Here is an 18,151-nt window from a genome sequence, read left to right on the forward strand (position 1 = left end):
GGCAGCCCAGCCGGCAGCCGCAGGGCCTCAGGGAAGACACCAGGCTGGGCCCCCGCGGCACAGCGGGGGCACGTCCCCCGCACTCACGCGACTTAGGGACGGCTGCTGGAGACTGCTGCGGCCACCCTGCTGCCGGGTTTCTGGAGGGCTTCCTGGAAGCAGCGTCCACACCAAGCCCTTGGAAGGCCCAGGCGGTGGAGGAGCCGGTCAGGCAGGGGCCGAGGACGGTGAGAGGCCGGGCGGGAAGGAGCGTGTCAGGCAGGGGCAGAGGACGGTGACCGGCCGGGCGGGGAGGAGCCGGTCAGGCGGGGGCCCAGGACAGTGACGGGCCTGGCCGGGGAGGAGTGCGTCAGGCAGGGGCAGAGGAGACGGGCTGGGTAAGGGTTAGGGTTACAGTTAGGGCACAATTCACAATCCCAAAGACGTGGAAGCGACCCGAGTGCCCATCCATCCAGGAGTGCATCAATAAAATGTGGCGCGTGGACACCACGGAGTGCCATTCGGCTGTGAGGAGCAGCGGTGAGAGGGCGCCTCTCGTGTTCTCCTGGCCAGAGCTGGAACCCGTTCCAGTAAGCCAGGTAGCCCAAGAATGGACACACGAGCACCACGTGAGCGCGCTCACCAGCAAATTGGTACGAACGGATGGACGCCTAAGTGGACAGAGAGGAATCACCTTCATCGGGTGGGTGTCGGGCGGGTGGGGGGAGGGGAGGGGCATACACATCCATTAGGCATGGGGTGGGTGCGCACCGACTGGGGGATGGGCGCACTTGAAGCTCTGACCCGAGGGGGGAGGCTTGGAGAGGGCAAGGCACCCGACCTTAACATTGGTACCCCCACAATACGCTGGAACAACATGAGAGGTATATGAATAAGAACACAGGGGGGGCCGGGCGCGGTGGCTCACGCCTGTAATCCTAGCTCTCTGGGAGGCCGAGGCGGGCGGATTGCTCCAGGTCAGGAGTTCGAAACCAGCCTGAGCAAGAGCGAGACCCCGTCTCTACTAAAAATAGAAAGAAATTAATTGGCCAACTAATATATATAGAAAAACACAGCCGGGCGTGGTGGTGCATGCCTGTAGTCCCAACTACTCGGGAGGCTGAGGCAGCAGGATTGCTTGAGCCCGGAGATTGAGGTTGCTGTGAGCTAGGCTGACGCCATGGCACTCACTCTAGCCTGGGCAGCAAAACGAGACTCTGTCTCAAAAAAAAAAAAAAAAAAAGAACACAGGGGGGAGGGCGGCACGGGCAACACATGTCACCTGAATACTTGTACTCCCATCATCTGCTTGAAAAGAGAGAGAAAAGAAAATGCAATCCTAGAGGTAAGAGACACTTTTTAAAAATAATGAATCCGAAGAGAAAAGTAAAAGGAGGCCTGTGGAGCAGGTCTGGGTGTGACTCCGGATCCCCCAACATCAGGTGCCACCACCAAAGATTCCTGCGTGTAGCCCATAGAACCCCAAAAGCAACGGGACGAGTTCTGGTCACATACTCCCTCAAAATGACATCCTGGCCTTCTTCTGGAACTCCCTCCCCTCTCAGACTCTCAAGGTTTCCTCCAGCGTGTCGGTTCCCACAGAGCAGACCTTTGGTCTGAGACCTGACAGTCCAGAAGCCACGCATGCTGCCGCGTGGCGGCGGTGTCGCGGCTTGGGACAAGAGGAGGCCCCACGGTGCGGGCTGGGGCGCCAGGCACCGCGGCGGGCGCTGAGGGTGGGGGTGACCCCCGCCCCGGGCCGCCGCCTCGCTCCCAGAAAGGGGACAGAACAAGAGGCAAAAAAAAAAAAAAAAAAAAAAAGCAGCAGCCTGTGGCACCCGGTATTCCCAGGCGGTCTCCCATCCAAGTACTAACCAGGCCCGACCCTGCTTAGCTTCCGAGACCAGACGAGATCGGGGGCGTTCAGGGTGGTGTGGCCCTAGACGGCGGCGGAGGGCGCCCCTGCCCCGCTCGAGAAGCCGAGCCTCTCTGGGCTTCCCCGCCGCCGCCTCCCGCCCCAGGCCCCGCGCCGGGCGGGGCCGGGCCGGCCGGGTCCGGGTCCGGGGGGCTCCCAGGGACGGGGGTGATGGGCGGGGCGGGGCGGGGCGGGGCGGGGTGGGGGGCTGTCTCTCTATACACACACACACACACTCACACTCACTCACACTCACACAAGATGCGCCTCCACGGCTGGACTCGCCAAGGTGGAGCCCTCCCAGCCCCCCTCGTCTCCTCGCCCGGCCTCCTTCACCTACCCGCTGCCCACCCCCAGCGCGTCGCTGCCGCTGACTGCGCACGCGCGGGACGCTCGCCCTTTGACCCCAGCCAGGGGCCGCCCTCCCCCACAACCCCTTTCAGCTGCGCCCCCCCCTCGCCCTGTGGGTGGGCTGCCGCCTATTCCCCCGGGCCAGGGCTGGGGCACAGCCAGTGTATGGGGCGTCTCTCTCTGGGGATGTGTCCCATGGGTGGGGTGGGGTGGCGTGGTTTGGGGGGCGCTGAAGAAATCAGTCCCCTCCATCTCCTACCTCTGGAAAACGCCCAAGCCCGTGGAGAACTGCCGGCACCGCTTCGTGGGGGCCGGGACCCTCCTCCGTGTCCTCCTGTGGCCCAGTCCAAGGGGCCTGGGCCTGGCCGGGGCTGCTTTGGACCCCGACCACCCTGGCGTGTGGACTCGCTAAAAATCGGCCATTAGATATTGGATTCCAGCTTCCTGGAGGTCATTTCACTAATGAGTGCACCGGAAAGAGTTTCCTAATCCATCTGTGAGGGTGGCAACTGAAGGAGAATTTTAAAGCTGACAGAATAGGCGAGGGAAGGCATAGGAGATTTCCACACCCAGCAAGGAAGACTTTCCCGAAATGGAAGAAAGAAACGAGCAAACAGAGACACCGGTAGCCCGCCCGGAAAAGAGTCTGCCCCTGAGAGAAAGCACCCTGACCAGGTTCACCCGTGGGTGGGTGGCGAGCTAGCGGCATTCAGAAGAGCGAGGCCCGCAGTCTGTGCGGAAGACACCTGCACTCGGGTGTGTGTGGCGGCGCGATTCACAAGCAGCTCTAGATGTTAAACCAAGGAGAAGCCAGGGAGTTCCCAACGCCCCAGGTGTCCTCAGCCCACGACTGGCTGCTGTGGGAATGCGAAGCCCGGCTCCTTGTCTCAGAGCGGGGTTCCCAGGAGGATCAGGCTGAAGCTGGGACTTGGCCTCAAAGTGTCCCCTCGCATGGCCACCCCCTTCCCCTTCCTGCTCCTCTACTCCTGGTGCCCCTCCATCCAGGGGCCAGACCTTAAAGAGTCACCGCAAGAGAATCCTGGTCCCAAAGGAGCCTTCTGGGGGACCGGTGCTGAGAGAGGTTGTGGGCATGGCCCGCTGGGGCTCTGCCCGACCCAGGGCTGAGAGATGCCACCTCCCAGCTCTGGGTCCCTGCAGGAAGTGTTGGCAAGCACAGGGCCGGTCCTCCAAAGGCCCAGGTGCAGGGAGCCCAGGCCAAGCAGCCTGTGGAAGAAGCCACTTGCCGTGCCACCCCGGGAACAGGACTGCAGGCCCCGGCCCTTCCCACCTCCTCCTCCTCCTCCTCCTCCTCCCCCCCGCCCCGCCCCCACAGGGCACAGGGCTCAGAGACACCTCAGACTCTTGCTACCCAAAGTGCAAAGGGCATCAGTTGCTCCTCCAACCCCCCCCCCCCGCCCAGCAGACCACGTTGTCCAGCCAGCCCCCGGGCCTCCCTGGGGTGCCCAGCACAAAAGTGCAGACACCCACCGGACCCTCAGTCTCAGTTTTCGGAGGTTTTTGCCACTCTAAGGACCCGCAGGCCAGCTGGGCCTTCGGGCAGGACAGAGAGCCCCGGAATCCGACGTGGAGAGCTGCGTGTACGTCCCCATCAGGAGGCGGTCCCCACCTCCGCGGCTCTCCCCTTGCGGGGAGCGGCAGCCCAGCCGGCAGCCGCAGGGCCTCAGGGAAGACACCAGGCTGGGCCCCCGCGGCACAGCGGGGGCACGTCCCCCGCACTCACGCGACTTAGGGACGGCTGCTGGAGACTGCTGCGGCCACCCTGCTGCCGGGTTTCTGGAGGGCTTCCTGGAAGCAGCATCCACACCAAGCCCTTGGAAGGCCCAGGCGGTGGAGGAGCCGGTCAGGCAGGGGCCGAGGACGGTGAGAGGCCGGGCGGGAAGGAGCGTGTCAGGCAGGGGCAGAGGACGGTGACTGGCCGGGCGGGGAGGAGCCGGTCAGGCGGGGGCCCAGGACAGTGACGGGCCTGGCCGGGGAGGAGTGCGTCAGGCAGGGGCAGAGGAGACGGGCTGGGTAAGGGTTAGGGTTACAGTTAGGGCACAATTCACAATCCCAAAGACGTGGAAGCGACCCGAGTGCCCATCCATCCAGGAGTGCATCAATAAAATGTGGCGCGTGGACACCACGGAGTGCCATTCGGCTGTGAGGAGCAGCGGTGAGAGGGCGCCTCTCGTGTTCTCCTGGCCAGAGCTGGAACCCGTTCCAGTAAGCCAGGTAGCCCAAGAATGGACACACGAGCACCACGTGAGCGCGCTCACCAGCAAATTGGTACGAACGGATGGACGCCTAAGTGGACAGAGAGGAATCACCTTCATCGGGTGGGTGTCGGGCGGGTGGGGGGAGGGGAGGGGCATACACATCCATTAGGCATGGGGTGGGTGCGCACCGACTGGGGCATGGGCGCACTTGAAGCTCTGACCCGAGGGGGGAGGCTTGGAGAGGGCAAGGCACCCGACCTTAACATTGGTACCCCCACAATACGCTGGAACAACATGAGAGGTATATGAATAAGAACACAGGGGGGGCCGGGCGCGGTGGCTCACGCCTGTAATCCTAGCTCTCTGGGAGGCCGAGGCGGGCGGATTGCTCCAGGTCAGGAGTTCGAAACCAGCCTGAGCAAGAGCGAGACCCCGTCTCTACTAAAAATAGAAAGAAATTAATTGGCCAACTAATATATATAGAAAAACACAGCCGGGCGTGGTGGTGCATGCCTGTAGTCCCAACTACTCGGGAGGCTGAGGCAGCAGGATTGCTTGAGCCCGGAGATTGAGGTTGCTGTGAGCTAGGCTGACACCATGGCACTCACTCTAGCCTGGGCAGCAAAACGAGACTCTGTCTCAAAAAAAAAAAAAAAAAAAGAACACAGGGGGGAGGGCGGCACGGGCAACACATGTCACCTGAATACTTGTACTCCCATCATCTGCTTGAAAAGAGAGAGAAAAGAAAATGCAATCCTAGAGGTAAGAGACACTTTTTAAAAATAATGAATCCGAAGAGAAAAGTAAAAGGAGGCCTGTGGAGCAGGTCTGGGTGTGACTCCGGATCCCCCAACATCAGGTGCCACCACCAAAGATTCCTGCGTGTAGCCCATAGAACCCCAAAAGCAACGGGACGAGTTCTGGTCACATACTCCCTCAAAATGACATCCTGGCCTTCTTCTGGAACTCCCTCCCCTCTCAGACTCTCAAGGTTTCCTCCAGCGTGTCGGTTCCCACAGAGCAGACCTTTGGTCTGAGACCTGACAGTCCAGAAGCCACGCATGCTGCCGCGTGGCGGCGGTGTCGCGGCTTGGGACAAGAGGAGGCCCCACGGTGCGGGCTGGGGCGCCAGGCACCGCGCGGGCGCTGAGGGTGGGGGTGACCCCCACCCCGGGCCGCCGCCGCGCTCCCAGAAAGGGGACAGAACAAGAGGCAAAAAAAAAAAAAAAAAAAAAAAAGCAGCAGCCTGTGGCACCCGGTATTCCCAGGCAGTCTCCCATCCAAGTACTAACCAGGCCCGACCCTGCTTAGCTTCCGAGACCAGACGAGATCGGGGGCGTTCAGGGTGGTGTGGCCCTAGACGGCGGCGGAGGGCGCCCCTGCCCCGCTCGAGAAGCCGAGCCTCTCTGGGCTTCCCCGCCGCCGCCTCCCGCCCCAGGCCCCGCGCCGGGCGGGGCCGGGCCGGCCGGGTCCGGGGGGCTCCCAGGGAGGGGGGTGATGGGCGGGGCGGGGCGGGGCGGGGCGGGGCGGGGTGGGGGGCTGTCTCTCTATACACACACACACACACACTCACACTCACTCACACTCACACAAGATGCGCCTCCACGGCTGGACTCGCCAAGGTGGAGCCCTCCCAGCCCCCCTCGTCTCCTCGCCCGGCCTCCTTCACCTACCCGCTGCCCACCCCCAGCGCGTCGCTGCCGCTGACTGCGCACGCGCGGGACGCTCGCCCTTTGACCCCAGCCAGGGGCCGCCCTCCCCCACAACCCCTTTCAGCTGCGCCCCCCCCTCGCCCTGTGGGTGGGCTGCCGCCTATTCCCCCGGGCCAGGGCTGGGGCACAGCCAGTGTATGGGGCGTCTCTCTCTGGGGATGTGTCCCATGGGTGGGGTGGGGTGGCGTGGTTTGGGGGGCGCTGAAGAAATCAGTCCCCTCCATCTCCTACCTCTGGAAAACGCCCAAGCCCGTGGAGAACTGCCGGCACCGCTTCGTGGGGGCCGGGACCCTCCTCCGTGTCCTCCTGTGGCCCAGTCCAAGGGGCCTGGGCCTGGCCGGGGCTGCTTTGGACCCCGACCACCCTGGCGTGTGGACTCGCTAAAAATCGGCCATTAGATATTGGATTCCAGCTTCCTGGAGGTCATTTCACTAATGAGTGCACCGGAAAGAGTTTCCTAATCCATCTGTGAGGGTGGCAACTGAAGGAGAATTTTAAAGCTGACAGAATAGGCGAGGGAAGGCATAGGAGATTTCCACACCCAGCAAGGAAGACTTTCCCGAAATGGAAGAAAGAAACGAGCAAACAGAGACACCGGTAGCCCGCCCGGAAAAGAGTCTGCCCCTGAGAGAAAGCACCCTGACCAGGTTCACCCGTGGGTGGGTGGCGAGCTAGCGGCATTCAGAAGAGCGAGGCCCGCAGTCTGTGCGGAAGACACCTGCACTCGGGTGTGTGTGGCGGCGCGATTCACAAGCAGCTCTAGATGTTAAACCAAGGAGAAGCCAGGGAGTTCCCAACGCCCCAGGTGTCCTCAGCCCACGACTGGCTGCTGTGGGAATGCGAAGCCCGGCTCCTTGTCTCAGAGCGGGGTTCCCAGGAGGATCAGGCTGAAGCTGGGACTTGGCCTCAAAGTGTCCCCTCGCATGGCCACCCCCTTCCCCTTCCTGCTCCTCTACTCCTGGTGCCCCTCCATCCAGGGGCCAGACCTTAAAGAGTCACCGCAAGAGAATCCTGGTCCCAAAGGAGCCTTCTGGGGGACCGGTGCTGAGAGAGGTTGTGGGCATGGCCCGCTGGGGCTCTGCCCGACCCAGGGCTGAGAGATGCCACCTCCCAGCTCTGGGTCCCTGCAGGAAGTGTTGGCAAGCACAGGGCCGGTCCTCCAAAGGCCCAGGTGCAGGGAGCCCAGGCCAAGCAGCCTGTGGAAGAAGCCACTTGCCGTGCCACCCCGGGAACAGGACTGCAGGCCCCGGCCCTTCCCACCTCCTCCTCCTCCTCCTCCTCCTCCCCCCCGCCCCGCCCCCACAGGGCACAGGGCTCAGAGACACCTCAGACTCTTGCTACCCAAAGTGCAAAGGGCATCAGTTGCTCCTCCAACCCCCCCCCCCCGCCCAGCAGACCACGTTGTCCAGCCAGCCCCCGGGCCTCCCTGGGGTGCCCAGCACAAAAGTGCAGACACCCACCGGACCCTCAGTCTCAGTTTTCGGAGGTTTTTGCCACTCTAAGGACCCGCAGGCCAGCTGGGCCTTCGGGCAGGACAGAGAGCCCCGGAATCCGACGTGGAGAGCTGCGTGTACGTCCCCATCAGGAGGCGGTCCCCACCTCCGCGGCTCTCCCCTTGCGGGGAGCGGCAGCCCAGCCGGCAGCCGCAGGGCCTCAGGGAAGACACCAGGCTGGGCCCCCGCGGCACAGCGGGGGCACGTCCCCCGCACTCACGCGACTTAGGGACGGCTGCTGGAGACTGCTGCGGCCACCCTGCTGCCGGGTTTCTGGAGGGCTTCCTGGAAGCAGCATCCACACCAAGCCCTTGGAAGGCCCAGGCGGTGGAGGAGCCGGTCAGGCAGGGGCCGAGGACGGTGAGAGGCCGGGCGGGAAGGAGCGTGTCAGGCAGGGGCAGAGGACGGTGACTGGCCGGGCGGGGAGGAGCCGGTCAGGCGGGGGCCCAGGACAGTGACGGGCCTGGCCGGGGAGGAGTGCGTCAGGCAGGGGCAGAGGAGACGGGCTGGGTAAGGGTTAGGGTTACAGTTAGGGCACAATTCACAATCCCAAAGACGTGGAAGCGACCCGAGTGCCCATCCATCCAGGAGTGCATCAATAAAATGTGGCGCGTGGACACCACGGAGTGCCATTCGGCTGTGAGGAGCAGCGGTGAGAGGGCGCCTCTCGTGTTCTCCTGGCCAGAGCTGGAACCCGTTCCAGTAAGCCAGGTAGCCCAAGAATGGACACACGAGCACCACGTGAGCGCGCTCACCAGCAAATTGGTACGAACGGATGGACGCCTAAGTGGACAGAGAGGAATCACCTTCATCGGGTGGGTGTCGGGCGGGTGGGGGGAGGGGAGGGGCATACACATCCATTAGGCATGGGGTGGGTGCGCACCGACTGGGGCATGGGCGCACTTGAAGCTCTGACCCGAGGGGGGAGGCTTGGAGAGGGCAAGGCACCCGACCTTAACATTGGTACCCCCACAATACGCTGGAACAACATGAGAGGTATATGAATAAGAACACAGGGGGGGCCGGGCGCGGTGGCTCACGCCTGTAATCCTAGCTCTCTGGGAGGCCGAGGCGGGCGGATTGCTCCAGGTCAGGAGTTCGAAACCAGCCTGAGCAAGAGCGAGACCCCGTCTCTACTAAAAATAGAAAGAAATTAATTGGCCAACTAATATATATAGAAAAACACAGCCGGGCGTGGTGGTGCATGCCTGTAGTCCCAACTACTCGGGAGGCTGAGGCAGCAGGATTGCTTGAGCCCGGAGATTGAGGTTGCTGTGAGCTAGGCTGACACCATGGCACTCACTCTAGCCTGGGCAGCAAAACGAGACTCTGTCTCAAAAAAAAAAAAAAAAAAAGAACACAGGGGGGAGGGCGGCACGGGCAACACATGTCACCTGAATACTTGTACTCCCATCATCTGCTTGAAAAGAGAGAGAAAAGAAAATGCAATCCTAGAGGTAAGAGACACTTTTTAAAAATAATGAATCCGAAGAGAAAAGTAAAAGGAGGCCTGTGGAGCAGGTCTGGGTGTGACTCCGGATCCCCCAACATCAGGTGCCACCACCAAAGATTCCTGCGTGTAGCCCATAGAACCCCAAAAGCAACGGGACGAGTTCTGGTCACATACTCCCTCAAAATGACATCCTGGCCTTCTTCTGGAACTCCCTCCCCTCTCAGACTCTCAAGGTTTCCTCCAGCGTGTCGGTTCCCACAGAGCAGACCTTTGGTCTGAGACCTGACAGTCCAGAAGCCACGCATGCTGCCGCGTGGCGGCGGTGTCGCGGCTTGGGACAAGAGGAGGCCCCACGGTGCGGGCTGGGGCGCCAGGCACCGCGCGGGCGCTGAGGGTGGGGGTGACCCCCACCCCGGGCCGCCGCCGCGCTCCCAGAAAGGGGACAGAACAAGAGGCAAAAAAAAAAAAAAAAAAAAAAAAGCAGCAGCCTGTGGCACCCGGTATTCCCAGGCAGTCTCCCATCCAAGTACTAACCAGGCCCGACCCTGCTTAGCTTCCGAGACCAGACGAGATCGGGGGCGTTCAGGGTGGTGTGGCCCTAGACGGCGGCGGAGGGCGCCCCTGCCCCGCTCGAGAAGCCGAGCCTCTCTGGGCTTCCCCGCCGCCGCCTCCCGCCCCAGGCCCCGCGCCGGGCGGGGCCGGGCCGGCCGGGTCCGGGGGGCTCCCAGGGAGGGGGGTGATGGGCGGGGCGGGGCGGGGCGGGGCGGGGCGGGGTGGGGGGCTGTCTCTCTATACACACACACACACACACTCACACTCACTCACACTCACACAAGATGCGCCTCCACGGCTGGACTCGCCAAGGTGGAGCCCTCCCAGCCCCCCTCGTCTCCTCGCCCGGCCTCCTTCACCTACCCGCTGCCCACCCCCAGCGCGTCGCTGCCGCTGACTGCGCACGCGCGGGACGCTCGCCCTTTGACCCCAGCCAGGGGCCGCCCTCCCCCACAACCCCTTTCAGCTGCGCCCCCCCCTCGCCCTGTGGGTGGGCTGCCGCCTATTCCCCCGGGCCAGGGCTGGGGCACAGCCAGTGTATGGGGCGTCTCTCTCTGGGGATGTGTCCCATGGGTGGGGTGGGGTGGCGTGGTTTGGGGGGCGCTGAAGAAATCAGTCCCCTCCATCTCCTACCTCTGGAAAACGCCCAAGCCCGTGGAGAACTGCCGGCACCGCTTCGTGGGGGCCGGGACCCTCCTCCGTGTCCTCCTGTGGCCCAGTCCAAGGGGCCTGGGCCTGGCCGGGGCTGCTTTGGACCCCGACCACCCTGGCGTGTGGACTCGCTAAAAATCGGCCATTAGATATTGGATTCCAGCTTCCTGGAGGTCATTTCACTAATGAGTGCACCGGAAAGAGTTTCCTAATCCATCTGTGAGGGTGGCAACTGAAGGAGAATTTTAAAGCTGACAGAATAGGCGAGGGAAGGCATAGGAGATTTCCACACCCAGCAAGGAAGACTTTCCCGAAATGGAAGAAAGAAACGAGCAAACAGAGACACCGGTAGCCCGCCCGGAAAAGAGTCTGCCCCTGAGAGAAAGCACCCTGACCAGGTTCACCCGTGGGTGGGTGGCGAGCTAGCGGCATTCAGAAGAGCGAGGCCCGCAGTCTGTGCGGAAGACACCTGCACTCGGGTGTGTGTGGCGGCGCGATTCACAAGCAGCTCTAGATGTTAAACCAAGGAGAAGCCAGGGAGTTCCCAACGCCCCAGGTGTCCTCAGCCCACGACTGGCTGCTGTGGGAATGCGAAGCCCGGCTCCTTGTCTCAGAGCGGGGTTCCCAGGAGGATCAGGCTGAAGCTGGGACTTGGCCTCAAAGTGTCCCCTCGCATGGCCACCCCCTTCCCCTTCCTGCTCCTCTACTCCTGGTGCCCCTCCATCCAGGGGCCAGACCTTAAAGAGTCACCGCAAGAGAATCCTGGTCCCAAAGGAGCCTTCTGGGGGACCGGTGCTGAGAGAGGTTGTGGGCATGGCCCGCTGGGGCTCTGCCCGACCCAGGGCTGAGAGATGCCACCTCCCAGCTCTGGGTCCCTGCAGGAAGTGTTGGCAAGCACAGGGCCGGTCCTCCAAAGGCCCAGGTGCAGGGAGCCCAGGCCAAGCAGCCTGTGGAAGAAGCCACTTGCCGTGCCACCCCGGGAACAGGACTGCAGGCCCCGGCCCTTCCCACCTCCTCCTCCTCCTCCTCCTCCTCCCCCCCGCCCCGCCCCCACAGGGCACAGGGCTCAGAGACACCTCAGACTCTTGCTACCCAAAGTGCAAAGGGCATCAGTTGCTCCTCCAACCCCCCCCCCCCCCCGCCCAGCAGACCACGTTGTCCAGTCAGCCCCCGGGCCTCCCTGGGGTGCCCAGCACAAAAGTGCAGACACCCACCGGACCCTCAGTCTCAGTTTTCGGAGGTTTTTGCCACTCTAAGGACCCGCAGGCCAGCTGGGCCTTCGGGCAGGACAGAGAGCCCCGGAATCTGACGTGGAGAGCTGCGTGTACGTCCCCATCAGGAGGCGGTCCCCACCTCCGCGGCTCTCCCCTTGCGGGGAGCGGCAGCCCAGCCGGCAGCCGCAGGGCCTCAGGGAAGACACCAGGCTGGGCCCCCGCGGCACAGCGGGGGCACGTCCCCCGCACTCACGCGACTTAGGGACGGCTGCTGGAGACTGCTGCGGCCACCCTGCTGCCGGGTTTCTGGAGGGCTTCCTGGAAGCAGCGTCCACACCAAGCCCTTGGAAGGCCCAGGCGGTGGAGGAGCCGGTCAGGCAGGGGCCGAGGACGGTGAGAGGCCGGGCGGGAAGGAGCGTGTCAGGCAGGGGCAGAGGACGGTGACCGGCCGGGCGGGGAGGAGCCGGTCAGGCGGGGGCCCAGGACAGTGACGGGCCTGGCCGGGGAGGAGTGCGTCAGGCAGGGGCAGAGGAGACGGGCTGGGTAAGGGTTAGGGTTACAGTTAGGGCACAATTCACAATCCCAAAGACGTGGAAGCGACCCGAGTGCCCATCCATCCAGGAGTGCATCAATAAAATGTGGCGCGTGGACACCACGGAGTGCCATTCGGCTGTGAGGAGCAGCGGTGAGAGGGCGCCTCTCGTGTTCTCCTGGCCAGAGCTGGAACCCGTTCCAGTAAGCCAGGTAGCCCAAGAATGGACACACGAGCACCACGTGAGCGCGCTCACCAGCAAATTGGTACGAACGGATGGACGCCTAAGTGGACAGAGAGGAATCACCTTCATCGGGTGGGTGTCGGGCGGGTGGGGGGAGGGGAGGGGCATACACATCCATTAGGCATGGGGTGGGTGCGCACCGACTGGGGGATGGGCGCACTTGAAGCTCTGACCCGAGGGGGGAGGCTTGGAGAGGGCAAGGCACCCGACCTTAACATTGGTACCCCCACAATACGCTGGAACAACATGAGAGGTATATGAATAAGAACACAGGGGGGGCCGGGCGCGGTGGCTCACGCCTGTAATCCTAGCTCTCTGGGAGGCCGAGGCGGGCGGATTGCTCCAGGTCAGGAGTTCGAAACCAGCCTGAGCAAGAGCGAGACCCCGTCTCTACTAAAAATAGAAAGAAATTAATTGGCCAACTAATATATATAGAAAAACACAGCCGGGCGTGGTGGTGCATGCCTGTAGTCCCAACTACTCGGGAGGCTGAGGCAGCAGGATTGCTTGAGCCCGGAGATTGAGGTTGCTGTGAGCTAGGCTGACGCCATGGCACTCACTCTAGCCTGGGCAGCAAAACGAGACTCTGTCTCAAAAAAAAAAAAAAAAAAAGAACACAGGGGGGAGGGCGGCACGGGCAACACATGTCACCTGAATACTTGTACTCCCATCATCTGCTTGAAAAGAGAGAGAAAAGAAAATGCAATCCTAGAGGTAAGAGACACTTTTTAAAAATAATGAATCCGAAGAGAAAAGTAAAAGGAGGCCTGTGGAGCAGGTCTGGGTGTGACTCCGGATCCCCCAACATCAGGTGCCACCACCAAAGATTCCTGCGTGTAGCCCATAGAACCCCAAAAGCAACGGGACGAGTTCTGGTCACATACTCCCTCAAAATGACATCCTGGCCTTCTTCTGGAACTCCCTCCCCTCTCAGACTCTCAAGGTTTCCTCCAGCGTGTCGGTTCCCACAGAGCAGACCTTTGGTCTGAGACCTGACAGTCCAGAAGCCACGCATGCTGCCGCGTGGCGGCGGTGTCGCGGCTTGGGACAAGAGGAGGCCCCACGGTGCGGGCTGGGGCGCCAGGCACCGCGGCGGGCGCTGAGGGTGGGGGTGACCCCCGCCCCGGGCCGCCGCCTCGCTCCCAGAAAGGGGACAGAACAAGAGGCAAAAAAAAAAAAAAAAAAAAAAAGCAGCAGCCTGTGGCACCCGGTATTCCCAGGCGGTCTCCCATCCAAGTACTAACCAGGCCCGACCCTGCTTAGCTTCCGAGACCAGACGAGATCGGGGGCGTTCAGGGTGGTGTGGCCCTAGACGGCGGCGGAGGGCGCCCCTGCCCCGCTCGAGAAGCCGAGCCTCTCTGGGCTTCCCCGCCGCCGCCTCCCGCCCCAGGCCCCGCGCCGGGCGGGGCCGGGCCGGCCGGGTCCGAGTCCGGGGGGCTCCCAGGGACGGGGGTGATGGGCGGGGCGGGGCGGGGCGGGGCGGGGTGGGGGGCTGTCTCTCTATACACACACACACACACTCACACTCACTCACACTCACACAAGATGCGCCTCCACGGCTGGACTCGCCAAGGTGGAGCCCTCCCAGCCCCCCTCGTCTCCTCGCCCGGCCTCCTTCACCTACCCGCTGCCCACCCCCAGCGCGTCGCTGCCGCTGACTGCGCACGCGCGGGACGCTCGCCCTTTGACCCCAGCCAGGGGCCGCCCTCCCCCACAACCCCTTTCAGCTGCGCCCCCCCCTCGCCCTGTGGGTGGGCTGCCGCCTATTCCCCCGGGCCAGGGCTGGGGCACAGCCAGTGTATGGGGCGTCTCTCTCTGGGGATGTGTCCCATGGGTGGGGTGGGGTGGCGTGGTTTGGGGGGCGCTGAAGAAATCAGTCCCCTCCATCTCCTACCTCTGGAAAACGCCCAAGCCCGTGGAGAACTGCCGGCACCGCTTCGTGGGGGCCGGGACCCTCCTCCGTGTCCTCCTGTGGCCCAGTCCAAGGGGCCTGGGCCTGGCCGGGGCTGCTTTGGACCCCGACCACCCTGGCGTGTGGACTCGCTAAAAATCGGCCATTAGATATTGGATTCCAGCTTCCTGGAGGTCATTTCACTAATGAGTGCACCGGAAAGAGTTTCCTAATCCATCTGTGAGGGTGGCAACTGAAGGAGAATTTTAAAGCTGACAGAATAGGCGAGGGAAGGCATAGGAGATTTCCACACCCAGCAAGGAAGACTTTCCCGAAATGGAAGAAAGAAACGAGCAAACAGAGACACCGGTAGCCCGCCCGGAAAAGAGTCTGCCCCTGAGAGAAAGCACCCTGACCAGGTTCACCCGTGGGTGGGTGGCGAGCTAGCGGCATTCAGAAGAGCGAGGCCCGCAGTCTGTGCGGAAGACACCTGCACTCGGGTGTGTGTGGCGGCGCGATTCACAAGCAGCTCTAGATGTTAAACCAAGGAGAAGCCAGGGAGTTCCCAACGCCCCAGGTGTCCTCAGCCCACGACTGGCTGCTGTGGGAATGCGAAGCCCGGCTCCTTGTCTCAGAGCGGGGTTCCCAGGAGGATCAGGCTGAAGCTGGGACTTGGCCTCAAAGTGTCCCCTCGCATGGCCACCCCCTTCCCCTTCCTGCTCCTCTACTCCTGGTGCCCCTCCATCCAGGGGCCAGACCTTAAAGAGTCACCGCAAGAGAATCCTGGTCCCAAAGGAGCCTTCTGGGGGACCGGTGCTGAGAGAGGTTGTGGGCATGGCCCGCTGGGGCTCTGCCCGACCCAGGGCTGAGAGATGCCACCTCCCAGCTCTGGGTCCCTGCAGGAAGTGTTGGCAAGCACAGGGCCGGTCCTCCAAAGGCCCAGGTGCAGGGAGCCCAGGCCAAGCAGCCTGTGGAAGAAGCCACTTGCCGTGCCACCCCGGGAACAGGACTGCAGGCCCCGGCCCTTCCCACCTCCTCCTCCTCCTCCTCCTCCTCCCCCCCGCCCCGCCCCCACAGGGCACAGGGCTCAGAGACACCTCAGACTCTTGCTACCCAAAGTGCAAAGGGCATCAGTTGCTCCTCCAACCCCCCCCCCCCCGCCCAGCAGACCACGTTGTCCAGTCAGACCCCGGGCCTCCCTGGGGTGCCCAGCACAAAAGTGCAGACACCCACCGGACCCTCAGTCTCAGTTTTCGGAGGTTTTTGCCACTCTAAGGACCCGCAGGCCAGCTGGGCCTTCGGGCAGGACAGAGAGCCCCGGAATCCGACGTGGAGAGCTGCGTGTACGTCCCCATCAGGAGGCGGTCCCCACCTCCGCGGCTCTCCCCTTGCGGGGAGCGGCAGCCCAGCCGGCAGCCGCAGGGCCTCAGGGAAGACACCAGGCTGGGCCCCCGCGGCACAGCGGGGGCACGTCCCCCGCACTCACGCGACTTAGGGACGGCTGCTGGAGACTGCTGCGGCCACCCTGCTGCCGGGTTTCTGGAGGGCTTCCTGGAAGCAGCGTCCACACCAAGCCCTTGGAAGGCCCAGGCGGTGGAGGAGCCGGTCAGGCAGGGGCCGAGGACGGTGAGAGGCCGGGCGGGAAGGAGCGTGTCAGGCAGGGGCAGAGGACGGTGACCGGCCGGGCGGGGAGGAGCCGGTCAGGCGGGGGCCCAGGACAGTGACGGGCCTGGCCGGGGAGGAGTGCGTCAGGCAGGGGCAGAGGAGACGGGCTGGGTAAGGGTTAGGGTTACAGTTAGGGCACAATTCACAATCCCAAAGACGTGGAAGCGACCCGAGTGCCCATCCATCCAGGAGTGCATCAATAAAATGTGGCGCGTGGACACCACGGAGTGCCATTCGGCTGTGAGGAGCAGCGGTGAGAGGGCGCCTCTCGTGTTCTCCTGGCCAGAGCTGGAACCCGTTCCAGTAAGCCAAGTATCCCAAGAATGGACACACGAGCACCACGTGAGCGCGCTCACCAGCAAATTGGTACGAACGGATGGACGCCTAAGTGGACAGAGAGGAATCACCTTCATCGGGTGGGTGTCGGGCGGGTGGGGGGAGGGGAGGGGCATACACATCCATTAGGCATGGGGTGGGTGCGCACCGACTGGGGGATGGGCGCACTTGAAGCTCTGACCCGAGGGGGGAGGCTTGGAGAGGGCAAGGCACCCGACCTTAACATTGGTACCCCCACAATACGCTGGAACAACATGAGAGGTATATGAATAAGAACACAGGGGGGGCCGGGCGCGGTGGCTCACGCCTGTAATCCTAGCTCTCTGGGAGGCCGAGGCGGGCGGATTGCTCCAGGTCAGGAGTTCGAAACCAGCCTGAGCAAGAGCGAGACCCCGTCTCTACTAAAAATAGAAAGAAATTAATTGGCCAACTAATATATATAGAAAAACACAGCCGGGCGTGGTGGTGCATGCCTGTAGTCCCAACTACTCGGGAGGCTGAGGCAGCAGGATTGCTTGAGCCCGGAGATTGAGGTTGCTGTGAGCTAGGCTGACGCCATGGCACTCACTCTAGCCTGGGCAGCAAAACGAGACTCTGTCTCAAAAAAAAAAAAAAAAAAAGAACACAGGGGGGAGGGCGGCACGGGCAACACATGTCACCTGAATACTTGTACTCCCATCATCTGCTTGAAAAGAGAGAGAAAAGAAAATGCAATCCTAGAGGTAAGAGACACTTTTTAAAAATAATGAATCCGAAGAGAAAAGTAAAAGGAGGCCTGTGGAGCAGGTCTGGGTGTGACTCCGGATCCCCCAACATCAGGTGCCACCACCAAAGATTCCTGCGTGTAGCCCATAGAACCCCAAAAGCAACGGGACGAGTTCTGGTCACATACTCCCTCAAAATGACATCCTGGCCTTCTTCTGGAACTCCCTCCCCTCTCAGACTCTCAAGGTTTCCTCCAGCGTGTCGGTTCCCACAGAGCAGACCTTTGGTCTGAGACCTGACAGTCCAGAAGCCACGCATGCTGCCGCGTGGCGGCGGTGTCGCGGCTTGGGACAAGAGGAGGCCCCACGGTGCGGGCTGGGGCGCCAGGCACCGCGGCGGGCGCTGAGGGTGGGGGTGACCCCCGCCCCGGGCCGCCGCCTCGCTCCCAGAAAGGGGACAGAACAAGAGGCAAAAAAAAAAAAAAAAAAAAAAAGCAGCAGCCTGTGGCACCCGGTATTCCCAGGCGGTCTCCCATCCAAGTACTAACCAGGCCCGACCCTGCTTAGCTTCCGAGACCAGACGAGATCGGGGGCGTTCAGGGTGGTGTGGCCCTAGACGGCGGCGGAGGGCGCCCCTGCCCCGCTCGAGAAGCCGAGCCTCTCTGGGCTTCCCCGCCGCCGCCTCCCGCCCCAGGCCCCGCGCCGGGCGGGGCCGGGCCGGCCGGGTCCGGGTCCGGGGGGCTCCCAGGGACGGGGGTGATGGGCGGGGCGGGGCGGGGCGGGGCGGGGTGGGGGGCTGTCTCTCTATACACACACACACACACTCACACTCACTCACACTCACACAAGATGCGCCTCCACGGCTGGACTCGCCAAGGTGGAGCCCTCCCAGCCCCCCTCGTCTCCTCGCCCGGCCTCCTTCACCTACCCGCTGCCCACCCCCAGCGCGTCGCTGCCGCTGACTGCGCACGCGCGGGACGCTCGCCCTTTGACCCCAGCCAGGGGCCGCCCTCCCCCACAACCCCTTTCAGCTGCGCCCCCCCCTCGCCCTGTGGGTGGGCTGCCGCCTATTCCCCCGGGCCAGGGCTGGGGCACAGCCAGTGTATGGGGCGTCTCTCTCTGGGGATGTGTCCCATGGGTGGGGTGGGGTGGCGTGGTTTGGGGGGCGCTGAAGAAATCAGTCCCCTCCATCTCCTACCTCTGGAAAACGCCCAAGCCCGTGGAGAACTGCCGGCACCGCTTC

At 63.1% G+C, this 18,151-nt stretch overlaps 3 non-coding genes and 2 pseudogenes across 3 annotated transcripts; all 5 read right to left on the reverse strand.

Annotated features, from left to right (window-relative positions):
* Positions 1–1,805: 1,805 nt before the first annotated feature.
* LOC142866283 (5S ribosomal RNA) lies at positions 1,806–1,924 on the reverse strand. Its single transcript, XR_012916324.1, has one exon. It is a non-coding gene; the product is annotated as a 5S ribosomal RNA (ribosomal RNA).
* Positions 1,925–5,704: 3,780 nt separating this feature from the next.
* LOC142866320 (uncharacterized) lies at positions 5,705–5,823 on the reverse strand (annotated as a pseudogene).
* Positions 5,824–9,604: 3,781 nt separating this feature from the next.
* Positions 9,605–9,723, reverse strand: LOC142866321 (uncharacterized; annotated as a pseudogene).
* Positions 9,724–13,507: 3,784 nt separating this feature from the next.
* LOC142866285 (5S ribosomal RNA) lies at positions 13,508–13,626 on the reverse strand. The gene has a single exon (XR_012916326.1). It is a non-coding gene; the product is annotated as a 5S ribosomal RNA (ribosomal RNA).
* Positions 13,627–17,407: 3,781 nt separating this feature from the next.
* LOC142866286 (5S ribosomal RNA) lies at positions 17,408–17,526 on the reverse strand. Its single transcript, XR_012916327.1, has one exon. It is a non-coding gene; the product is annotated as a 5S ribosomal RNA (ribosomal RNA).
* Positions 17,527–18,151: the final 625 nt, after the last annotated feature.

This window comes from Microcebus murinus, unplaced genomic scaffold (genome assembly GCF_040939455.1).
Source record: "Microcebus murinus isolate Inina unplaced genomic scaffold, M.murinus_Inina_mat1.0 scaf002_hap2_Mmur4.0, whole genome shotgun sequence".
In the NCBI taxonomy this organism is placed as follows: Eukaryota; Metazoa; Chordata; class Mammalia; order Primates; family Cheirogaleidae; genus Microcebus; species Microcebus murinus.